This window comes from Macaca fascicularis, chromosome 8 (genome assembly GCF_037993035.2).
Source record: "Macaca fascicularis isolate 582-1 chromosome 8, T2T-MFA8v1.1".
In the NCBI taxonomy this organism is placed as follows: domain Eukaryota; kingdom Metazoa; phylum Chordata; class Mammalia; order Primates; family Cercopithecidae; genus Macaca; species Macaca fascicularis.
In genome coordinates this window covers 137,757,695-137,779,791 of record NC_088382.1, presented here as the reverse complement: position 1 = coordinate 137,779,791, position 22,097 = coordinate 137,757,695, and the positions used below count along the sequence as shown (strand labels likewise).

The following is a 22,097-nucleotide window of genomic DNA, read 5'->3' as shown; positions in this document are numbered from 1 at the left end:
GAGACAAAGCTGGTTGCAGCATCGTTTTCCTACAAACTAGGATAATGTCACCTAGACACAAATGAGTGGAAAATTAAGAACTGAATTAAAACACATCTAAAGAGACTGATACATGACAAAACATCCTTGGAAATCAGTTTACGGAGGCTTTCACTGGGATTCCATCGAGGGAAGGGAGTTTAAAAAGGTACAGTTACCGCCCAGTTTTGTCACATCTGAGCTGTGGAACCATGGGCAAGAGGTTTCACCTCAGTTTCCTCATCTGTGAAAAGAGGGTGGCAGTGAAACCCCTACCTCAGAGGGCTGTTGAAGACTGAGATCATGCACAAAGGTGCTCCACAAGTGCCAATCACAACAGTAAACAATACTGAGCAGTGACCGTGCAATCTAAGCAAAGACGCTGCATTATGACATTTCTGAGAAGTAGATAGGAAACTTAAAGCTCAGGAAAGCTAAGACATTTGTCCAAGGACACAGCTGTAAGTCATAGAGATGGAATTCAAACTCAGTCTAACTCTAGAACCTCAAGGAACTTCCAGTCCAATAGGAGTAATCAACAGAAACCACTCCCAACAATTCCAGGGCAGCCAGCCTTGCAGCCCCAGGGACAATATGCTGGAGCCAAATGGAGCCAGGGGCCACCCTGTAGGAACAAGGAGTTAAGCTATCCCATTTGAGCTGGGTCTTGAAGGATGCTTTGGTTTTCACCAGAAAGAGGAGGAGGTCAGAACGGCCTTATCGGAAAACCCATACTAAACAAAGTAAGATGGTATGGATTAAAAGAAATTCTGTTTACGTAAAGCTGACAAGACAGCTGTTGTGGTTGAGCTTTGGGCTTGTTGGAGCCTCTTATGAACTATTTCTGTGTCTTTGCAAACATTCTGGTTAGTATAGTGCTATGGGTATAAGTACAGGCTCTGGTGTCTGATGGTCTAAGTTGACATAATCAGCTGTGTGACTTTGGGGAAGAGACTTAACCTCTCTGGTCCTGAAGTGGGTTTTCCTTTCACATGAGGATTAGCATAGCAGCACTCTGGGCAGCTGTACTAACTGCAGAGCTCCATGTGAACACTTAGCATCAAGCCTGCTAGGAAGCTGATGCTTATGTTTCTGTCCCACTAGATGTGGCCCTGGGTCTCCCTGTGTCATCCTTTTGCCCACTGCCTAGACCCCTTCTGCCCATTGGCTGGAATACTCAAGGAACTACTAGTTCAAGTCCTAAAAAAAGGAAATTCTCAAGAATCAAAGAGAAACGGGGCTTGGACTATTACTAGGGATGAGTTACTGCTGGAAACAACTTATCGACTCATAGCCAGATTTAGGGATCTGACTTCATCCCTTTTGCAAAATACATTTTGGCTAAATAACTGTGACATGATGTCATTTGAATTCTAACCATTTGACAGCTGACAAGGAAGGCACTTTCTGTCTGGACCACAAGGATGTCTGTACTAATCTTTGTGTTTTATTGTATGAAACGGAATGGCAGATTGGAGACGTTCATACAAAGGTACCTTTGCTTTAACGTCCCCTCTTACACGTCACAACCTCTAATCTTGGGGATCTTGTATTTTGCCTGGGCTTAGCTAGGTGCTTATGTTAACCAGTCTTTAAATCAAAGATGCTAAGACATATATTTTTTCAAATTTCAACATCTCCAAAATAGGTATGTGTCCTACCACCAGTGGCATACAGTAACGCAGTAGTTTAATTGGAAGCATTTCTTTCTCAGTGCACATGAATTAAGTGTGAGTCATACAAATGAAGGCATCTTAAATTTGAGAAAATATCGTTTGTGTGGAGAAGCATGCTAGGTTTTGGACAAAACTTGCTTTTGCTAAAAACAACAACCACATCAATATATGTTATCACTCTTAACTTATAGATGAGAAATCTGATGCCCAGAGTGTTAAGAAAAGGTTTTGCTCATGATTACCTAGTACGTAGGAGGAAGAGTTAGGGTGGGGTTCTCATTACTATTGCAGATTACATATTTACTGCAAAACAGTGTTGTAAAACAATAATTGTTTTATGTTGCATGATTTTTTTTTGGTCAAGAATTTGGGATGGGCTTGGCTGGGTGGTTCTCACTTGGAGTTTCTCATGCCCTTGTGGTCAGATGTCAGCTGGGTCATGGACTTTTGAAAGTGCACAGGGCCTACATGTGCATCCAAGATGGCGGCTCTCAGGGTTTTTGGCTGATGCCGGGAGCTCAGCTGAGGCTACAGACAAGAGCATCCACCAGGGACGTCTTTGGCTTGACAGTCTCTGTGCTTTCCTTGGAATAAGTATGCTCAGAAAACCAGGCAGGAGCTGCATAAAGCAGTCACAAGCCTGCACAGACTCAAGGAAAAGTCATATATCCCATCTTTCACTGGAAAGAATATCAAGGAACAAGACCATTTTGTTTTTAAACAAATGGGAACAGATGGGAACCTCATTCTGACTGGTACCAAGACCCCATATTTGGAATGACTTGTCTGGTGCCTAGGAACAAAGCAAGAAAAACAGAGTGTGAACTAATTATGATGAAGAGGATTTTTAAACAAATGCAAGAAGGTTCATCAGGTCACATGTAGCTTCATTTTCAATGTATTCGCTTTGGAACCTCAAACACTGGTCCAGCATTGCTCCCATTGTTCATAACATATCTAGAGCTTTCTGGGAAGTGATTTCAGGGCCAATTTAGCAGGTTCACAAGAAACATCAGGCTTAGAATTGTGTCAGCTATACCTTATTTCTAACCTAAAATGGCTTTTTGTAGTGTAGCAAATATTTAGTGATCACCTGCTACAGAATGTTCTGGTTTCTGTGGATTCCTTGATGAACAAAACAATACCTCATTCTTCACTTGGCTTACATTTTGCTGGAGGATGCAAAAAATAACCAAATTTATAATAACATCCACAAGTCATCAGTACTACAGATAATGATAGGCAATGAGGGGCGGGGGAAACTCTTTTAAAGGGAGTGGTCAGAAAAGGCCTCTCTGAGAGTTGACATCTAAGCAGAGAGCCAGGCAGATGTGCAAGGAAGAGAGAGTGTTCCAGAAAAGGAAAATGGTATGTCCAAAAGCCCTGAAGCCACACTGGTCTCAGATATGTCTGGCCCACAGCAAGGAGGACAGTGTGGAAAGTAGGATAAATAAGGGGGGAAAGTGGCAGAGGAAGGGTGCACCTGGGGTTCACTGAGGACACAGAAGGCACTTAGGATTTTAATCTGAGATGAGAGCCATGGGAAGATTTTGAGTGGTTTAGTCCCATGCTTTGGTTCACATTTTTAAAGGATTCCCTGGCCGCCAATGGGGGGATGAAGGATAGAGTAGAAACAGGAAGATAGATTAGGAGTCTCCTACAGTAAATCAGGCTAAAGGTGGTGACAACTTTGTTTGAACTGTCCTTGGTGGTGAAGGTAAGTAGGGAGTAAAAAGAGCAGATATTTTGAAGGAAGGTTCCATGGGATTTGCTAATGGACACACCTACCAGTTGATCCTTTAAACCCATGAACAAGGTATATTTCAATATATTGCTTAGTGGCTGCCCAAATTAGAGTGGGACCTCGACAGAGGTGGCAACTTGGGTGGTAGAAAATGAGAGACCCAGGCTACACCGGTTCCCCTCAAACACTAGCTGAGGATCTTGACCCTCACTGCACAGAAGGGGCAGAAGCTCAGGCAATAGCCCTTCCTTCTCACTCTCACTCTCTGGCAAGAAAGGTATGAGCAGAGTCAAAGAACAAACCACTAGTTGGAAAGACCCTCTCAAAAAAGGAGTTCACAGATAAGTCTAGAGCCTTCAAAGGGGGCTGCCAGGAGACACGCGAGCCCATTTGCATGGGCAAGTTTGGGTATTTCGGCCATTCAGTTGTTGACACGACTTGGTGGTCACAGCCCCTCCTTTGCAAGCCAGCGTTCTCTAAGGAGCCTTTTTTTGTCAAAAAGAAACCACCATTGTGTCTGCTTTGAGACAGATTTTAGGGGGAGTTTCATGCTCCATGAGCCTCAGTAGTAAAAGGGTCAAGGTGGTGCTTAAATACCACAAGTGGCCCAACGATGGGATCAAGATGCAAACCCAAGCCTTATAATAGTGACTACTTTTCTTTTAATTTTACTTTGACAAGCACATCTGCAGCCAATTACAATGTGTCAAGCAATGTTCTAATCATTTTATAAAATGTTTGGGCATTTAATGATCCTAACAATCATATGAATTCAGTATTACTGTTATCCTTTATTTAACAGTCAATACACAGTTACTGAGCATTTTATACATGAGAAAAGTGAGTCACAGAGAAGCTAAGTGACTTGTCTAAAGTCACGTCACAGAGTCAAGATTAGAACCCAGGAATTCTTGCTCTGGAACTTTGGCACGTAGGTAACATGTTAAGCTGCTCTACACTGTGCTTTGTTGGAAATCTATCTATTAGAAATAATTTCAGCTGTAAATAAGAGACAATCCGAATTAGAGTGACTTAAACAATAGGACATGTTGTACATAACAAGAAGTCTGAAGATAGCCATCTGTCTTAAGCTGATGGAACGGTTCAACAATGCTATAAAAAATCCAGACCTTTTCTATCTTTGCTGCTCCATTATCTCAGTCTATTGACTTGTCACCTCATAATTACAAGATGGCTGCTGCACATCCAGGTATCACATACAAGATCCAGGGAGGAAGAAAGGAAAAGAGTAATAAGCTTCCTTTGCAATGGGCTTTGCCTTTTTCTTTAGAAAGAGACTCCCTCCTCAGCATACTGTTCCTAACAAGACTGGGTAACTTGCCTGCCATTACCATATCTAGTTTAAACCAGTCATGATTCATCTCACCAGGTTGGGATAAGAGTCTGACTTCCCTGAGACCTGAGGCCTCCTGCCAACCCTTTGAACATATTGACGTTCTGTACAGTGGGAGGCAATGGTTTTGAGGTAACAAGAGACAGCATTTGCCATGGGTGTTAGTACCCCATGATGGGAACATTGCAACTAGAAGGCACAAGGTTAAGATCGCATGACTTACAATGTGGCAGCTCCAGAATACTAATGCAGGCCCATCTAGCTCTAAATCTCATTATTTTAAATGTAAAGTAGTACATTGCTAAGTGGAGTCGAGAACGGATGGACACACATTTGGCTTTAAGTGAAAGTTGTAGCACCCCGAACAAGTTACTTAACCTCCCTAAAGCTCAATCTACTTATCTCTAAATTGTGGCTAGTAATGATGTGAACCAAGGGGCAGCTGTGAATGTAAAATGAAATAATATATGCAAAGACCCTGACAATACTAAGCAATGAATAATTCTTGGCTATTTTTATTATTGTTGTCACTGCTATTATTACTCGTTACCCTACTAGACTTTGTAGCTACAGTGGCCTTGTACTCAGATTAGAATACCATTTTGGGTGTCTTTGGGCAATCTGGTAATGGCAGTCAGTAGTGGGTAGGCCTGAAAGTGAGGGGAGGTGTTCCATACAATACTAACTACAGATTTAAGAATCCTCCAGCTTGTCTTGCTTGAATGTCATGAATCAAGGATTGATGCTTCAAAATACAGGTCTGCAGATCTACAAGGCACAATAGTTTAGTTTTAGTCTTGGTTCTGTTACTAGTAAAATGCTGTTTGGTCAGAAGTATCTCATTTTTCGTTTTGCGACCTTTGCGTTTTCATCTGTATGGTGAAGTGGTTTTTCCATTATTGGTATTCAGTGTGTAGTGGACACTAATTGAGCAACTATTATACTCACAGTGCCATGGAAGCCACAGAGGAGCAGTGATAGGGGATGTGGATCTCACACTCAGAAAGTTTAGAGGCTTAGGAACCTTCAGTGTTTCTTTCAGCAATAACATTTAATAACATTAGCCAGAAGGCAAGGCTAATAACCCCTGACCCAAAGATTTATTCTGCTATTCTGCGGGTTAATCATGTTAGTGACATTGTAACAAAAAAATCTCTGAATAAATACAAAAAACATAGCTATGGCAGTTTCCTAGGAGCTAAACATAGTCTTACCGTGTGATCCAATAATTGTGCTCTTTGGTGTCTACCCAAATGAGTAGGGTTCCTGTTCCCACAAAAACCTATGTACCAATGTCTGCAGCACCTTTATTTGTAGTTGACAAAAATTGGAAGCAACTAAGATGTCCTTCAGTAAGTGAATAGATAAAAAATCTGTGGTATGTCAAAATCCCAGCAAGTTATTTTGTAGATATCTACAAGCTGATTCTTTTATAGCGAGGCAGAAGACCCAGAATAGCTGACACAATACTGCAGGAAAAGAACACACAAGCTGGAGGACTGACACTACTCAACTCCAGTACTTCCTATAAAGCTACGGTCATCAAGATGGCGTGGTATTGGCAAAAGAATAAACAAGCAGATCAATGGAACAGAACGTAGAACCTGGAAACAGACCCACATACATATAGTCAATTGACCTTTGACAAAGGAGCAAAGAGACTACAATGGAGGAAAGATATTTTTTTTTCAACAAATGGTGCTGAAACATGGACGTTCATTTGCAAAAAACGAATCTAAACATAGATCTTAAACCCTTCACAAAAATTACCTCAACATGCATCATAGAACTAAAAGTAAATTAAAAATGATAAAACTCTCAGAAGATAACAAAGGAGAGCATCCTAGATAACCTTGAGTATGGCAATAACTTTTTAGATACAACACCAAAGGCACAATCTATGAAAAAACTAATTGATGAGTTGGACTCCATTAAAATTAAAAATTTCTGATATGCAAAGACACTATAAAGAGAATGAAAAGACAAGCCATTGCCTGGGAGAAAATATTTGCACAAGACATGTCACTTAAAGGAATGTTATACGAAGTGTACAAAGAACTCTTAAAACTCAAGAATAGGGAAATGAGCAACTCAATTAAAACATAAGCAAAAGACCTGAGCAGGCATCTCATCAAAGAAGGCGTACAGATGGCAAATAAACATATGTCATCAGGGAAATGCAAATTGAAACAACAATTAGATATGGCTACACACCTATTAGAATGCTGAAATCCAAAACATGAATACCAAATTCTGGTGGAGGATTTGCAGCAACAGGGACTCTCATTGTTGGTGGGATTGCAAAATGATGTAGCCACTTTGGAAGACAATTTGGCAGTTTCCTACAAAACAAAACATATTCTTACCGTAAGATCTAGCAACAGAATGCCTTGATATTTACCCAAATAAGTTGAACACTTACATCCACACAGAAACCTACACACAAATGTTTATAGCAGCTTTATGCATAATTGCCAAAAACCTGGGAGCAACCAAGAGGCCTTTCAGTAGGTGACAGGGTAAAGAAACTGTGGTACATCCAGACAAAGAAATATTATTCAGCACTAAAAAAGAATTAGGTGTTAAGCTATGAAAAGACATGGAGGGACCTTAAATGCATATTACTAACTGAAAGAATCAGTCTGAAAAGGCCACGTCCTTGGGAGGCCAAGGCGGGCGGATCGTGAGGTCAGGAGATCGAGACCATCCTGGCTACCATGGTGAAACCCTGTCTCTACTAAAAATACAAAAAATTAGCCAGGCATGGTGGCGGGCGCCTGTAGTCCCAGCTACTTGGAGGCTGAGGCAGGAGAATTGTTTGAACCCAGGAGGCGGAGCTTGCAGTGAGCCAAGATCGCACCATTGCACTCCAGTCTGGGCGACAGAGCGAGAGTCTGCCTCAACAAAAAAAAAAAAAAAAAAAAGAAAAAGAAAAGGCCGCATCCTATGTGATTCCAACTGTGTGATTCTGAAAAAGACAAAACTGTGGAGATTAGTGGGTTGACAGGGGTTAGGGGGAGAGAGAGAGTAATGAGGAGAGATAGGGGAGGCACAGGGGAATTTTAGGACAGTGAAACTACTTTGTATGATATTATAATGGTAGGTACATAACACTATGCATTTATCAAAACCCACAGAACTATACAACATGAAGAGTGAAGCCCAATGTAAACTATGGACTCCAGTAACTCTTAGTGTATCAATATTGGTTCATAAATTGTAACAAATGTACCATATTAATTCAAGATTCGAACAATAGGGGATATGGAGGGAGAAGAGGAGAATATATGGGAACTCTATACTTTTGACTCAATATTTTTGTAAGCCTACAACTGCTCAAATAAACAGCCTATTAATTTACATGCACACAGAGAGCTGAGCAACAGTCATATCCTTTGATCGAATGATTCCACTGCTGAGATCTTCTTGAAATACAGGACATAGTAGGAGGAAAACTTTATTTACAGAAGGGGAAGAAAGTCAGCAACCTGTAGTTCATCACAAACAACCACATAGATAAAAGCAAATTTCAAAATGGTAGTTGAAAAGGTTATGGAATAACGTGGACAATGCTTGTGGAAAAATGCAAATAGAAAAAAAAATTGGAAATCACCTTAAGATAACATGTAAAAAAAAGAAAAAAAGAAAATAAAATATCCCCAAAACAAACAAAAACAAAAAACCCTAATTAGCCAAGCTTGGTGACCGGTGCCTCTAGTCCCAACTACTCGGGGGGTGCTGAAGTGGGAGAATTGCTTGAGCCCAGGACGTCGACGAGGCTGCAGTGAGCCATGTTTGCGCCGCTGCACTGCAGCCTACGCAACAAAGTGAGACCCTGTCAACACTTGTATAAATGGACACAAATGGGGTATAGCACATTGGTAATGACAATTGATAGTATGTTACCAGGGTCATGAAATTAGGATAACTATTTTATTCATTTTTTCAATTTCTTATAATATGTTTGATTTATCTTCTAAAAATACATATGAGGTCTCAAATATATATATATATAGTCTACGAATCCTACAGTTAGGGGAAAAAAGACAAAAACCGGTAGTAAAGCCAGATGGCTAATAACAATAGCAGCACGTCCACCTCCTCCGTGACCATTTCTTAGGAACTCACTACGTGGAAGCCATTGTTCTTAGTACTAAGTTCTAACTAACCTGGGCTAACCCACTCAAAGCCCAGAGCTAGATAGCATGGGGTTGCTTACAAGCAAGTAAGAAACTGACCTCTGAACCACTGGCTTATTCAAAATATACTTATTGAGAACCCAGTAGAGTCACTAGGTGCTTCAAACATGCAAAGAAAAATGAGAAATAGACATTTAGAGAACAAGGATGGGAGGTTAAGAAACTACTTACTCACTCGCCTACTCAGCAAGCATTTATTTATTAATTCCTTACAAGAGGCTAGGCACTGAAGATACACATGATTAAATGTTATCTCTGGCCTTTAAGAACTACCACTCTACTCTCCTCAGAATCCTACCTCTTCCCAACCTGGGACATTCCTAATCATGGACAGGCACGCTAACCGTTTAAGAGACTAGGACCACAGGCGTAAACTGAAGCTCCACCAGCAACCCTGGACGTGTGATCACCCTAAGTCAGACTTGGAAGTGCAGCTCCTGGAGGGCGGGAACCATCCCCACGACCCCTCTCTGCTCATTCTAGTTCACTTGAACTGACTTTTGGGGTCAGGAAATTTATTTTTGTCTCTACCCCATCCACCAACCCCACACCACCAAGCATTTCAGATCAAGTATCTGTGAATCATAGGCCAGGCTGATTCATTTCTTAAAGTTTCCGGGCTTTGAGAATGAAAATGGTATTGGTGGCTGGGAGGATGATAAACGCAGGGAACGTCAATGCGACTTGTTCTGCATTTATCTACCAAAATGCAAACCAGATCTACCAGCATTTTATTAAAATGAGGAAGGCAGCTGCTGAAAACTTTGCAGTCAGAGAGGTTTGATACATGGAAACGATCACCATTCCTTTTATGTAAAAAACTCATGTATCATGTACACCTTCCTAATGACATTTTCTCTATTCGTGGTACTGCCTTTTTGGTTTATCTTAGTTAATGTGAAAAAATGCCCAGCGTGGGTTTTTGGAAGCTCCATTACAGATTCAGTGCTTATAAAATTATGGGTTATTTTTTCCATATGAAACAGGAAAAGGGAAATAAAAGAAATGTGGATTGAGCACCTATTGTAGAGTCTCATTTCACCCCCTGAAGCCCGAGCAGGTTAGAAAGCAGAGGCTAGGAGAGGGTTAGTCACCTACCCCAGCAAGCTCAGCAGCAGAAAAGCACCACAGTCTTTGGTCTCCTTTGGTAGAAACCTGCTCAACCAGGGAACACTTAACTAAAGGGGTGTTCAGGAACAGAAACTCACAGTAGGGGCAAAAAACAAAGTTCTGGGACTAGGGGAACCAAAACCCCAGACACTTAGCTGGGCTATGCCTCCCACGTGGCTTCACACCCACTTACACTGACCTTTCACCTTCAGAACCGCATTGAGTCGGCTGACCCGTGTGAAACACCCAGCAGGGAACCATAACTCTTGCACTACATGGAAAGCCTGATTGGGCCCCCTAGGGAAACCCGCTGGCATCTGAATCAGATCCTGTGACCTCTGTGGTCCTGAGCCTCAAAGCAGGGGAATACCCTTTGCCGTGGATCCACCGCAAAGCCTCAGGGCCTAGGTGAGAAAATTTCACCTGTGAATCATGGTAGCTCAGCACCTTCTCTGGGCCTCTCTCAGAAGCCCCTGAAGGGCTTAGCATGTGTCACCAAGGGCCAGGACAGCTGCAAATTCTCCTGTGAAACAAGATTTCATGGGCTCTGTTGGTCTCTGAGGATGCCTCATCAATTCATGAGATGGCCTATTTGCAGGTGACAAGGCTCACAAATGCCAAATGAAACACTCATAAGTGAGTGTGGTTTTCAACTTTTCAGTGTCATTTTAGTGAATACCTGGCTCCTTTGGAATTGTGGTGTCAATAGACGGAAGCCCAGAGAAGGTAAGTGACTTGCCTAAGAACACACAGGTAGAATTAAACAAGTTTGGAAGTAGAAGTCAGGGAACCACAACCTTTTTTCCCATCATCATACCACCTTACTTAGAACAGAGACACACCTAAGCAAAAGAAAAATATATATATTCATTTTAACTGGATGGCAAAATAGTAGGAAAGAGGAGGAAAATCTAAAGACAATACATTCCTTGCCACTAATGGACTCTTTGAGACATTCTCAGCTCAGAGCTCTGGGCTGGAGCTTGGAGCTTTATCAGGAATTACCTTTCCCCACCCCAACATGTAGTGAAGGGTGAGCTAACAGGACATTCTTTATGTCAATCCTGGTGGCAGTGTGTAGACCCAGTTATTCAGTCTAAGAGCTTCAGGCTGCGCACTGAGTCCATTGTGCAGATAAGAGAAGTAACATCCTGGGAGAAGAAATGATCTGCTCAAGGAAACCCAGCTGGCTTTGGGCAGAGCAGACACCAGATCACTGTGTCACAACACAGAGTAAGCGGTGGTGAACATCCCTCATCATCCAACCCTGTGGGGTTCCCAGAGCACAGGGCACTTCTCTAGACTGTGAGGACAAAGGAAGCTCTGGTCCCTCTGGCAACCCTTCGAATTTTACACAATCTGTCTACTAGTTTGATATAATTTCTAAGGCAAGTGGCTCATTTTGATAAAATGAGTTGTAGCTATGAAAAGATACCAGTGAACCTGGCTGGGTCTGTCAACTTACACGTGAGAAGGGATCTGGAAGTATAATGAATGGGAAAACAGATAAATAATTTGTGTATTGGGTCCAAATAAAAGGTGGTTACATCCACATGATGCAATAAAACAATGTAGCAGTTAAAAAGAACAGAGTGGCTACCATGGATAGCACTCCTCAATATATTGCTGAGTGAAAAGGGGTAAACTGCAAAATACTCTACTAGAGGTGTACACAACAGTACTCAGTGTGTATATGTGTATGCGTGTACACTTAAATGAATTAGTCTGCAAGAATGTGCTATAAAAGACAAGAAATGTGACCTACACAGAACTAATGAGGAGACAAGGATTGAGGACGGGTGAGCTAAAAGGACTTTGGCCTTACGTGGAAAGTTTTTAATTTTTATGAAATGAATGCAATCATTTAATATTTATGTAATAAAAGTTTAATTTGTTTTTAAAAAGGAGAAAATAGAAATATAATTTTAATGATTCATCTATCTATTCCCTCACTATTTGAGCATCTATTATGTGCCAGGCATGAAAGAAGGTAAAAAAAATCCAGCCCCTGCCCAAAAGAATATGTTCTAACATAGAAGGAGGAGGTTTCCTGCTTATAAGCATGATGAGATGTATTACAAGTGCTCTGGTGAATGAAGAAGTCAGAGCAGAGTAGGAAAATAAAGAAAGGGATCTCCATGTTTCACAGGAAATTCAAAGGCCAAAAACAGAGTCCCCAGTCAATTCTGCCAAGACCTGCCATCTTGGAAAAAAATGAGTATTAGGACAACAGTTTGCAGAAGGACGCATCTTTTGTAATTTTAAAGTAATATCCATGATCCCTCATTTCAGCTAGAGTTCACAAATGAATATAATAGTACAGCGGATAGTTTGCAGTTTGTAAACATTTAACCCCCATGAACGGAGAGAGATGGTTTTGTTGCTTTTTAAAGAAACTGACTCTTTGGCTGCATTTATCAGTGCATATGGTTTACTCCACTAGACTAGAAATGGCTCTGCCAAAATTGCTGCTTAAATTTGGGTTTCTAAAAATAACTCATGGGAAGCCTGCAGTGTGAGAGGAAGATGGTTGCACACAGCTCCAGCGAGGAAAATCTCAAGCATTTGATTTGAATTACCTAAGAGCTGAAATTGAGTGCAAATATCTCCATGTAGCAACTGCTATATAATTAGCCATCCTAATGCAATCCTTTCAAAACCAAGGCAGTTCAACAAGTTATTTTAATTGAAAATAAAATTTCCCAACCAACTATTCTGTCAAAACCACATTAAGTGAAGATAGTTAAGCAGTGACCAAATCACTAGAAAAAGCATTATGTGTTATGGGAGAAATGAGCAGGAAAGGAAGAGGGGGATAGGCTTTTTTTTTTTTTTGGAGACAGTCTCGCTCTATCACCCAGGCTGGAGTGCCGTGGCACGATCTCGGCTCACTGCAACCTCCGCCTTCCGGGTTCAAGCAATTCTCCTCTCTCAGCCTCCCGAGTAGCTGGGATTACAGGCATGCCACCACCACATCCAGCTAATTCTTTTTTAAATTTTTTTATTTTTAGTAGAGACGGGGTTTCACCAGATTGGCCAGGCTGGTCTCGAATTCCTGACCTTGTGATCCGCCCACTTTGGCCTCCCAAAGTGCTGGGATTACAGGTGTGAGCCACTGCGCCCGGCTAGGATATGCTTTTCTATATGGGTACAATGTGGCAGTTTTCTGGGCTCCTTTTTCTAGCTTCATGTGTCTTCTGGTCTCTTGGAAAAGTATTCAATTTTCTCTGCATCAATGTTACTGCTGGGGCTATCACCTGAGTCCGGTGCGTCACTGTTTTCTGAAAAGAAGCAGCCAAGTGAAGATCTCAGAGATAAACAGGGGAAGAGAAGAGAAAATGGCACTTGCTTTCTGTCTCGCTCATGACTAGCACAAGGACACCTTCCATCCCAGGAGGGCCACATTCTCGGAACTTCTCTGCACCTGGACTTTCATCTTTGCTACTTATCAGCTGTGCCATGTTATGTTCAGCATCTCTGAGTAGCAGTTTTCTCATCTTAAAAAGAAAAAGAAAAAGAAAAAAAAAATTGGTATTCTCACACCCCCCAGGATGGTCAGGAAGGTCAAATGTGTGCACAAACAATCTGGTATTCTAGACAGTATCTGCAACTGCCTGTGTGCGGAGGGCTAGGGAGGGGACCAGACCCTTCCTCACCAGTTGAAATGGGTTGGTGCATGAGAAGGACTAGGGAGGGTACTAGACCCTTCCTCACGAGTTGAAATGGGTTGATGCGTGGACCAGCGGCATCAGTACTGCCTGAGAGCTCATTACTAGAGTAGACCCACACCAAAAAATTGGTCAAAAATCTGTATTTAACAAGTACCCCTGGAGATTTGTGTGTGGTTCAAATTTGAGCCTCACTGGCTGGCTCCATCTCCCAGGTGTGAGATTCTATACCAGGTGACCTGTGTCCAAAGGAAGGGAGGGAGGAATGAAGGGATGGAGGGAGAAAAGGAGGGAGAATGGGGTCAATTAAATTTAAAAACAACAAAATTAAAAGATCTCCGAGTTACTAGTTATGTGGGTTTAGGTTAAAACGTTCTCTCAAGGAAATCTAGACCTTGAAGCTACCCTTTTTGCTTAAAGCCACATCATTGAGCTTGCGATCCCCATTCAGACCGAACATGTGGCCCCTCAGACTCATCACCAAGTCTACATCTAAAAATGCTCAGGTGGGCCGGGTGCGGTGGTTCACACCTGTAATCCAGCACTTTGGGAGGCCGAGGTGGGTGGATCACTTGAGGTCAGGAATTCGAGACCAGCCTGGCCAACATGCTGAAACCCCGTCTGTACTAAAAATACAAAAATTAGCTAGGCATGATGGTGTACAACTGTAATCCCAGCTACTTAGGAGGCTGAGGCAGGAGAATTGCTGGAACCCAGGAGGTGGAGGTTTCAGTGAGTCGAGATCGCACCACTGTACTCCAACCTGGGCAACAGTGAGAGTCTGTCAAAAAAATAAAAATAATAAAAATAAAAATAAAATAAAAGTGCTCAAGTGGACAAATGTGGTAAGGGAATGTCTCATGCTACAGAAAGCTACCTGATTTATTTTTCCCTAAACCGCTAGGCACTGTGGTTAACCAACCTTCTAAAAACCCCAGCGGTGCCTGCCTCCAGCCCATTTCCCTTGGTTAAGAAAGGAAACATCTCTTCCAGAAGATTCTGAAATTCTAGTTTCCTGAGCCTCGCGGTGACTAAAATGGAGTTGGGGGGAAATGACTCTTAGACTTTCTGTCAGTGTAAGTGGAAATTGAGAATGAGACACAAAATATAAAGTGACATATAAAATCCTAATTTTGGAATAAGGAGCCCTGGCGATGCTCAGCTTATAAGGCACTTTTAAAATCCTTACTGGGAGGAACTATAATGAAAACTTGATTTTAAAAACAGGGAGGTGGAGGCTTTGCAAGGTTGAGTGGCCAAATTAGGAATTGAGCGCTGTGTTTTCCATCCCATGCACGCCTGTTCTATGGCCCAGTATCCATGTCCCCAGCCACCTTCCAGAAATGATCCAGTCACGTGTTAGAAGAATTACACTATGTCTTTGTGGTCTTTGTCACTGAGTCTTCACCTGAAAATTGATTCTACTGATGAGGGGAGTAACGGTAATGTTCCCTTGGATAAAAAAGTCCAGCTTCGGAGCCAGAAACTTTTGGATTCAAATCATGGCCCTGCTACTTATAACTAACTTTTGGTAAATGGACCCCTCTGAACCTCTCAGTTTCTTCATTTTAAAAAATGGCAACAATAATAGCTAATAAGTATCAAGTGCCATTCTAGGCACTTTATGTGTATTAACTATGTGAGCAGGTGCAATATACTATTATCATTCTTCATGTAGAAATGAGAAAGCCAAGCTACAAAAAATCAAGTGACTTTCCCAAGGCCACATGGCTGCTAATCGTCAGAACCAGGATTCTATAGGAGCCTGTGATGGAGCAACATCAGTGCTCTCAGAGGGCTGCCAAGAGATGTCTATGAGATCGTGGAAATAAAACGCTTCCCAGGCCACCTGGCAAAGATAAGTGCTCAACAAATTATAACTACAAGGTTTCCATTTCTTTTGTTTTTATTTATTTATTTATTTATTTATTTATTAGACAGAGTCTCAAATCTGTCTGTCAGGCTGGAGAGCAATGGCATGATCATAGCTCACTATAGCCTTGACCTCCTGGGCTCAAGCGATCTTCCCACCTCAGCCTCCTAACTAGCTGGGACCACAGGCATGTGCCACCAAATCTGTTTTTTTTAATTATTATTATTATTTTGACTTTTATAGAGATGGGAGTTGCCTTAGTTGCCCAGGGTGGTATTAATCTTCTGGCCTCAAGTGATCCTCCCGCTTCAGCCTCCAAAATTTCTGGATTACAGGCATGACCTGTTGCACCCATCCTAAAAATTAATTTCTTGAGCTAGCCAGAAAGACAAGGTTACTATGGCATCCACGTGGCTGATAAGAAGGGGAAGTTGCTGCTTGCAGAAGTGGTTCTCTCTGACAGGTTTCATCCCCACCTGTCCTCAGCAGGCATTCTGCTTTGACATCATGGTGCAGGGCAGGGACTTCGGTGCTCTGCCCTTTGAATCTTTCTATTGATTTCTCTCACGCAGAACCTGCATGGGAACCTCAGCTGGAGCAGCTGGCGCGGAAATGGGTCTCATGTGTGCCTGGCAAAAAGAATTGCCGTTTCCAAAACGAGCTGGCCGGATCGAATCCCCAAAGCAATGGACATGTATGAGTGACTCACTGCTTCTGAAATTCTCTGCAAATCCAACAGATGTGGGGGAAGATCCCCGGTATAGAAGAGGCAGCGTGCATGCCAAAAATCGGCAAATGTAGAACTCTGATATGGAAGACTCTGTTGGCTGCCAAGCTACTGATCGGCCACTGCTCTCTTCTTCTTTGTTAAAATATTCCCAGTTCTGTTTGGGGATAAGGCCGATGGCAATGTGCTCAAACGAAGTCCATGGCAGGGGGAAGAACTGGCCCTGGCTTGAAACAGCCATGACAATCTTGTTATCTCTGTCAGGGACTGTCTGGGAGCTTACCTGGCCCAGTTTGGTCAGTGAGACATAGGGGAAGTCTACTGGGGATTTCTGGGGAAAATTTTCTTCCCTGATAGAAGACAGGGAGTCACAGTAAAAAGGCCCCTTTTTCCCTGCCTGATGCTTTTGCCTGCTCAAAATGCTGTTATGACAAAGTGATGTCTGCAGCAGAAAGGGCCATCACAGGGATGCCAATCAAGTGCGCTGATGCGGTTGAGCTGTCAAATGCGTCCTTTTTGATGCATCTGCCAATACCAGGTGCTGGCGAGGAGAGAGGGAAACAGAAACCCCTGAGCACTGCCTGTGGAAGTGTAAATTAGTACAGTCATTCTGGAACACAATCTGGCAGTACTTGCGAAATTAAGTGTGAGCGTGCGCTATGACTCACCCGCATCACGGTCCATATCAGACAAACTCTCCCACAGTCCCTATGGGCACAGGTGTGAAGAGCTCATCACAGAACTAGGCAATGTCCACTAGCAGCAACAGGAGAAGCAAACAGGGCAGGAACTATGGCAAGGGCAGGGTAGATGCAGTCCCTCAGATGAATCAGGTGAACACAGAGCACCAAGACTGGCTCTGAAAAAGAGGGTTGAGTAAGCAAAAAAACCAGATTGAGGTCTACAGCAGAATCCCATTTGTCTACATTAAAAACAGATACCCAATCAGAACAAGACAGGGAGGATCCTCACGCAGGGCCTGTAGCAAGCACACCGGAGTGGCTGCCTATGGAGGAGGGAAGGGAATGGGAATAAAAATTCCACACTGGTCTCCTCATTTCCTCTTGTAACAGAGGAGGCAAGTGGCCGGGGGTAAAGGGCCTGGTAGAGATCCATGATGATGATAATGACAATGAACAAAGAAGGCATTTATAATAAAATTCAAAAGAAAAAAACACAGCCAGATTTAGAGTCAGAGAACCCAGGTATGAATGCTGCCTTGATCCTTCCTGGCTACGACTCTTTGGCAAATCACAGCGCCTCAGTTTCCCCATCATGAAGAGCAGGTTTGAGGAGTGACTCTGCAGAGCTATTATGTGAGCATCCAAGGAGATAGTGTGGGGGAGCTTCTGAGCTTGGAATGTAGCAGGGGCTTCCTGGATGGCAACCGTGAGGAGCCCTAAGGACTCAGCTCTCTCCTCTATAAAATGGGGATTATTACATTACCCACCCAGCGTGATTATGGTGCAGTTGAAATGAAACATGACAATGAGGGACAAAAAGCAAGATCATGACACCCAGGAGCACCTCCTGTCCTGACCTCTGTGTGCACTGGTCTGCGCTGTGCTCGTGCCTGATACAGCAGCGGGGGTCAGGCTGTCCTTCCGTGATGTCATTCCTGGGGGAATATGGGCCTTACACATTCAATATATATATTCCCTTTTACTTTATTCTATGGAAATGACTGGAGTTTAACTGAATAAGACAAGTTATGAAAAAGAGAAGAGATGAGAAGAAAGAAGAGAAAAAAGAAGCTGTCATGCTCTTATTATTCCAAGCAGGTAAAACCTTCATTTTTCCAGTGAACAGCTAGCCTCTCCCTAGACAGGTTTTCTGTAATCTCAGGAAGGACGCAATGCCTTATGTAATTATCACATCACAGGTTGTCACCGCTCTCCTTAAGGTGCTACCTCTTCTCCACCAGGACCCTTCAGATGTCTGGGAAAGATTCCGTGAAACAGAAGGACCGTGTGTCCCTGGAGTCCGCTTTGTTTCTAATTTTGCCCTTAAGTGCAATAGGCTGCAAGAATCCCCTTTGGCACACAGCTTTCTCGTTTTCTGGACACTCTCTTCTAAATAAACTTCCCAAATAGGGTTAGAAGGTCAAAGTAAGGCTTTGATGCCTCTTGACAAATTGGTACTCCAAAAGAACAAATTATGCTGCCACTGGCAATGGAGGCATATGCCAGGCTCTGACACATTCTTAAAATAAACCCCAAAACCGGCTAGGCGCGGTGGCTCACTCCTGTAATCCCAACGCTTTGAGATGCCAAGATGGGCGAATCATGAGGTCAGGAGATCGAGACCATCCTGGCCAACATGGTGAAACCCCGTCTCTACTAAAAATACAAAAATTAGCTAGGCATGATGGTGTACAACTGTAATCCCAGCTACTTAGGAGGCTGAGGCAGGAGAATTGCTGGAACCCAGGAGGTGGAGGTTTCAGTGAGCCAAGAAATCATGCCACTGCACTCCAGCCTAGTGACAGAGCAAGACTCCGTCTCAAAACAACAACAACAACAAAAACACAAAACCTATTCTAATTTTTGGCAACCTGATGGGGGAGGTACATTACCATTGTCTGGTTCTGGTGAACATCACTGTGACTCTCAGGGACCCCAAGTTCACTGATGTGCTATTTTCCTCTTCTGAGGTCTGTGTAAGGGCGCCCACATCTTGCTAAAGTGGATTTTCTGCATAGAAACAGACCTCTTTCACATAGGCAGGCCTGAGGGGTGGAGCGGTGGATGGGACAGTGAGAAAGTCAGGGAGAGGAGAGTAGGAACCTAAAGCCTCCTGGGAAAGGAGGAAAAACAGGAACAACAAATGAAAACGTTTGTGTAAAAAACTGCAGAAGAGAAAAAAAAAATCCCATGTCCACTGAGGACACATCTCTATAAAATGTATGCACACACAGCAGGAAGAGGGGGCAGGAGGCCAAGCAGACACGAAGGCAAGAGTTGTAATTGGGTGAGATGACGGTTCTGGGGTTTGGGCATTCTTTAAAAGTGTTTTTATAGATGTGGTTATATTGATTTTCAAATAAGATAACCAAAAAAAACACAAAGTATGTTAGTCCAAGAATAGAAAAAGAAGAGCAGAGTCAGGAGAGGAAAGGCAGTAAATGAAATGAAATAAGGGCATGAAGACAGCAAGATCAGTCTCTTCCATCCTTAAAATCCCTCTGGGGCATCCCTCAGGGCTAAGGATAAGGTCGAGTTCCTTCCTGCAAGCAGGGAGGTCCCACATCACTCTTCCAGCCCCATCCCTGGTCACTGGTCACAGGTTGCTCCAGCTCGCCCCTAACTCCAGTTCTCCAGCCCAGGCCTAGGTTGGGATCTCCACAGCGCATTCCTCTGGCCCCTCTGTTGGGTTAATCCCCACACCTCCTTCTGGGAAGAGCCTAAACATCCGTTCCCCTGGGAAGCCTCCCCTTTCCCCTAAAGTTGAATCGCTGCCTAGTCTCATCCTGCCGAGATACCCTGTGTGTTCCTTTTCTGAGTTTCCCACTGCAATGGCTTGTACTGAGCTGCTCCAGACCTTTTGATTAGAAGTCTAACCATTTCAGGAAGGGGACATCACATGGGGACTGTGCCAGCCATGGAAGGAAGGACGGGCCCGGGAGACAGGACAGGAAGAATGATCTGGACAATGACCATTGGACAACTCCATGTCAGTTTTCCCCTTCTATTCTCTAGCCCCACACAGCCAATCCAATCAACTCTTCAAAAACTTATTTCTCAAGTGCCTGTTATCACCAAGACATTGTGATGAGTAATTGCAAAACCCAGGCCATTCCTTGAGTGTATAACCTAGTTAGGGAGTTGAGACTTCAACATGAGGATTGTTAGATAACCATGCAGCAATGAAGTGTAAGATAAAACAAGATTGTCAAAGATTAATTGAGTGTGGGCACTGTGTGGTCTGGGTTCAGGAGAGCAGGGTCACTGTGGCTGCAAAGGAAAGTCCTCTGAGAGCCAGATTTAAAGGATACCCACAGGACAGGTAGGTGTGCAGGGGGTGGGGTGAGAGGATAGCATTCAGTGATCAAGGCCTAGAGCAGGGAAGGGGTACTGCATGCTCAGTGGCCAGCAAGAAGTCCCCTGAGGAAGGGTGTGTTAGGGTCAGAATTTTGAGACCCTTAAAACCCAAGCAGAAGAATCTGCCCTAGAAAGAGATGAGTGAAGACCCCATAAAGCAGTGCAGCTGATGAGAATCATTTGTGAGGATAGATGCTCAGAACAGACTAGAAAAAGATCCAGTTGAGAACCTCCTATGAAAGTGAAAGCAGGAAGACAGGCATGTGGTACCAGAGCTGCCACCTCCCACCTACAGGCATGGTGGTCAACACCAATTCATTACAGCCCAATTTCCTACAGGGCCCAGTTGGAACCTCAGAGTTGTTTCCCATTCAGGGCCAAGAAAACTCCTACCAGTGGATCCAGAGTGACAGTTCAAACTTATTTTGCCTTGCAGGTTGTATCAGTATTAGTCAGAAGTGACGCTGTTACACTGCACTAACATGTCTTTCCAAATTTTAGTGGTTTAAAGCAACAAAGATGAATTTCTTTTTTCAGCTGCATGTTCATCACAGGTCAACCTGAGATCATGCTCAATCTCAGCATCATCCAGACCAGGCCAGTGTGGCAGCCTCTACACACAGCACTGCTCAGCAGCAGGCCAGAAGAGAGAGTGACCTCTGGAGGGTTTCTCACTAGAATTCCAACATGAAGGACAGAAATGACATGTCAATTCTGCTCACTACTCCTTGGCCAGAATTGCTCACCATGGGCAAGAAAGTTCAGTCTTACTCTGCGGAAGGCAGAGTCAGAAACAATAAATGGCCTAAGTATATCCCCTTTCAGGTCACATGGAATTTACTATTCATCCATTCAAATAGCAAGAACTTATTTTAAAATGGCATGCTCTGCATCCAGCCACTTTCCTTCTCATCATCTTGTTCTATTTTCTTCATAGTAATTGTCACTATCTGAAATATCTTAACTGAAATGCCTTAATTGTTTAAGGATCTGTCATCTATTGTTGCCTGTCTCACAGACCAGGTTCTAAGCTCCATATCTGCTTCGTTGGCAGTGTGGGGCACACAGTAGGATGCTCAGTAAATATTTGTGAAATGAGTAGGTGAATGAAGAGGTTCCACAGGGAAGGGACTCTGTCAGCTTAATTTAGTGTGCACAATGTCCAGCACATAGTCGGAACTCAGTGGGCTGCTGAGAAGTTAGCCAGCTTTTCATGTGTCTACTTGAAGTGACATGACTCAGCACTTCTTCCCCTCTAGGTGCATTTCCTCTCCCTTTCCCCCTATAGGGACTTAAGCTGAAGACTGGTCTTGACAGATACTATGCCTATTAATTTCAAATCTGAGACCTCCCAACTAACCTTTCTCCTTACCCTCAGGGATCACGGCCAGGTTTCAGACTGGCCTGAGAACATAGGGACCAAAGGGAAAAAACAGCCAAAGTGAAAGAGAAACGAAGAAGAGACTTCTGGCTGGGCGTGGTGGTTCACACCTGCAACCCCAGCACTTTGGGAGATTGAGGTGGGTGGATAGCTTGCGGTCAGGAGTTCGAGACCAGCCTGGCCAACACGGTAAAACCCTGTCTCTACTAATAACACAAAAATTAGCCAGGCGTGGTGGCTTATGCCTGTAATCCCAGCTACTCTGGAGGCTGAGGCATGAGAATCACTTGAATCCGGGAGGAGCAGA

General features: G+C 43.3%; 1 protein-coding gene across 1 annotated transcript in view; it reads right to left on the bottom strand.

The window, feature by feature from the left end:
* LOC107130694 (uncharacterized) overlaps positions 1-22,097 on the bottom strand; it is a 309,505-nt gene that overhangs the window by 11,989 nt on the left and 275,419 nt on the right. The window contains exons 12-14 of the mRNA XM_073999932.1: positions 17,038-17,228; positions 13,451-13,598; positions 7,007-7,134 (exon numbers count right to left, since the gene is read on the bottom strand). The gene's annotated coding sequence lies outside the window, so the exon portion shown is untranslated. The remainder of the gene's footprint in view (positions 1-7,006; positions 7,135-13,450; positions 13,599-17,037; positions 17,229-22,097) is intronic.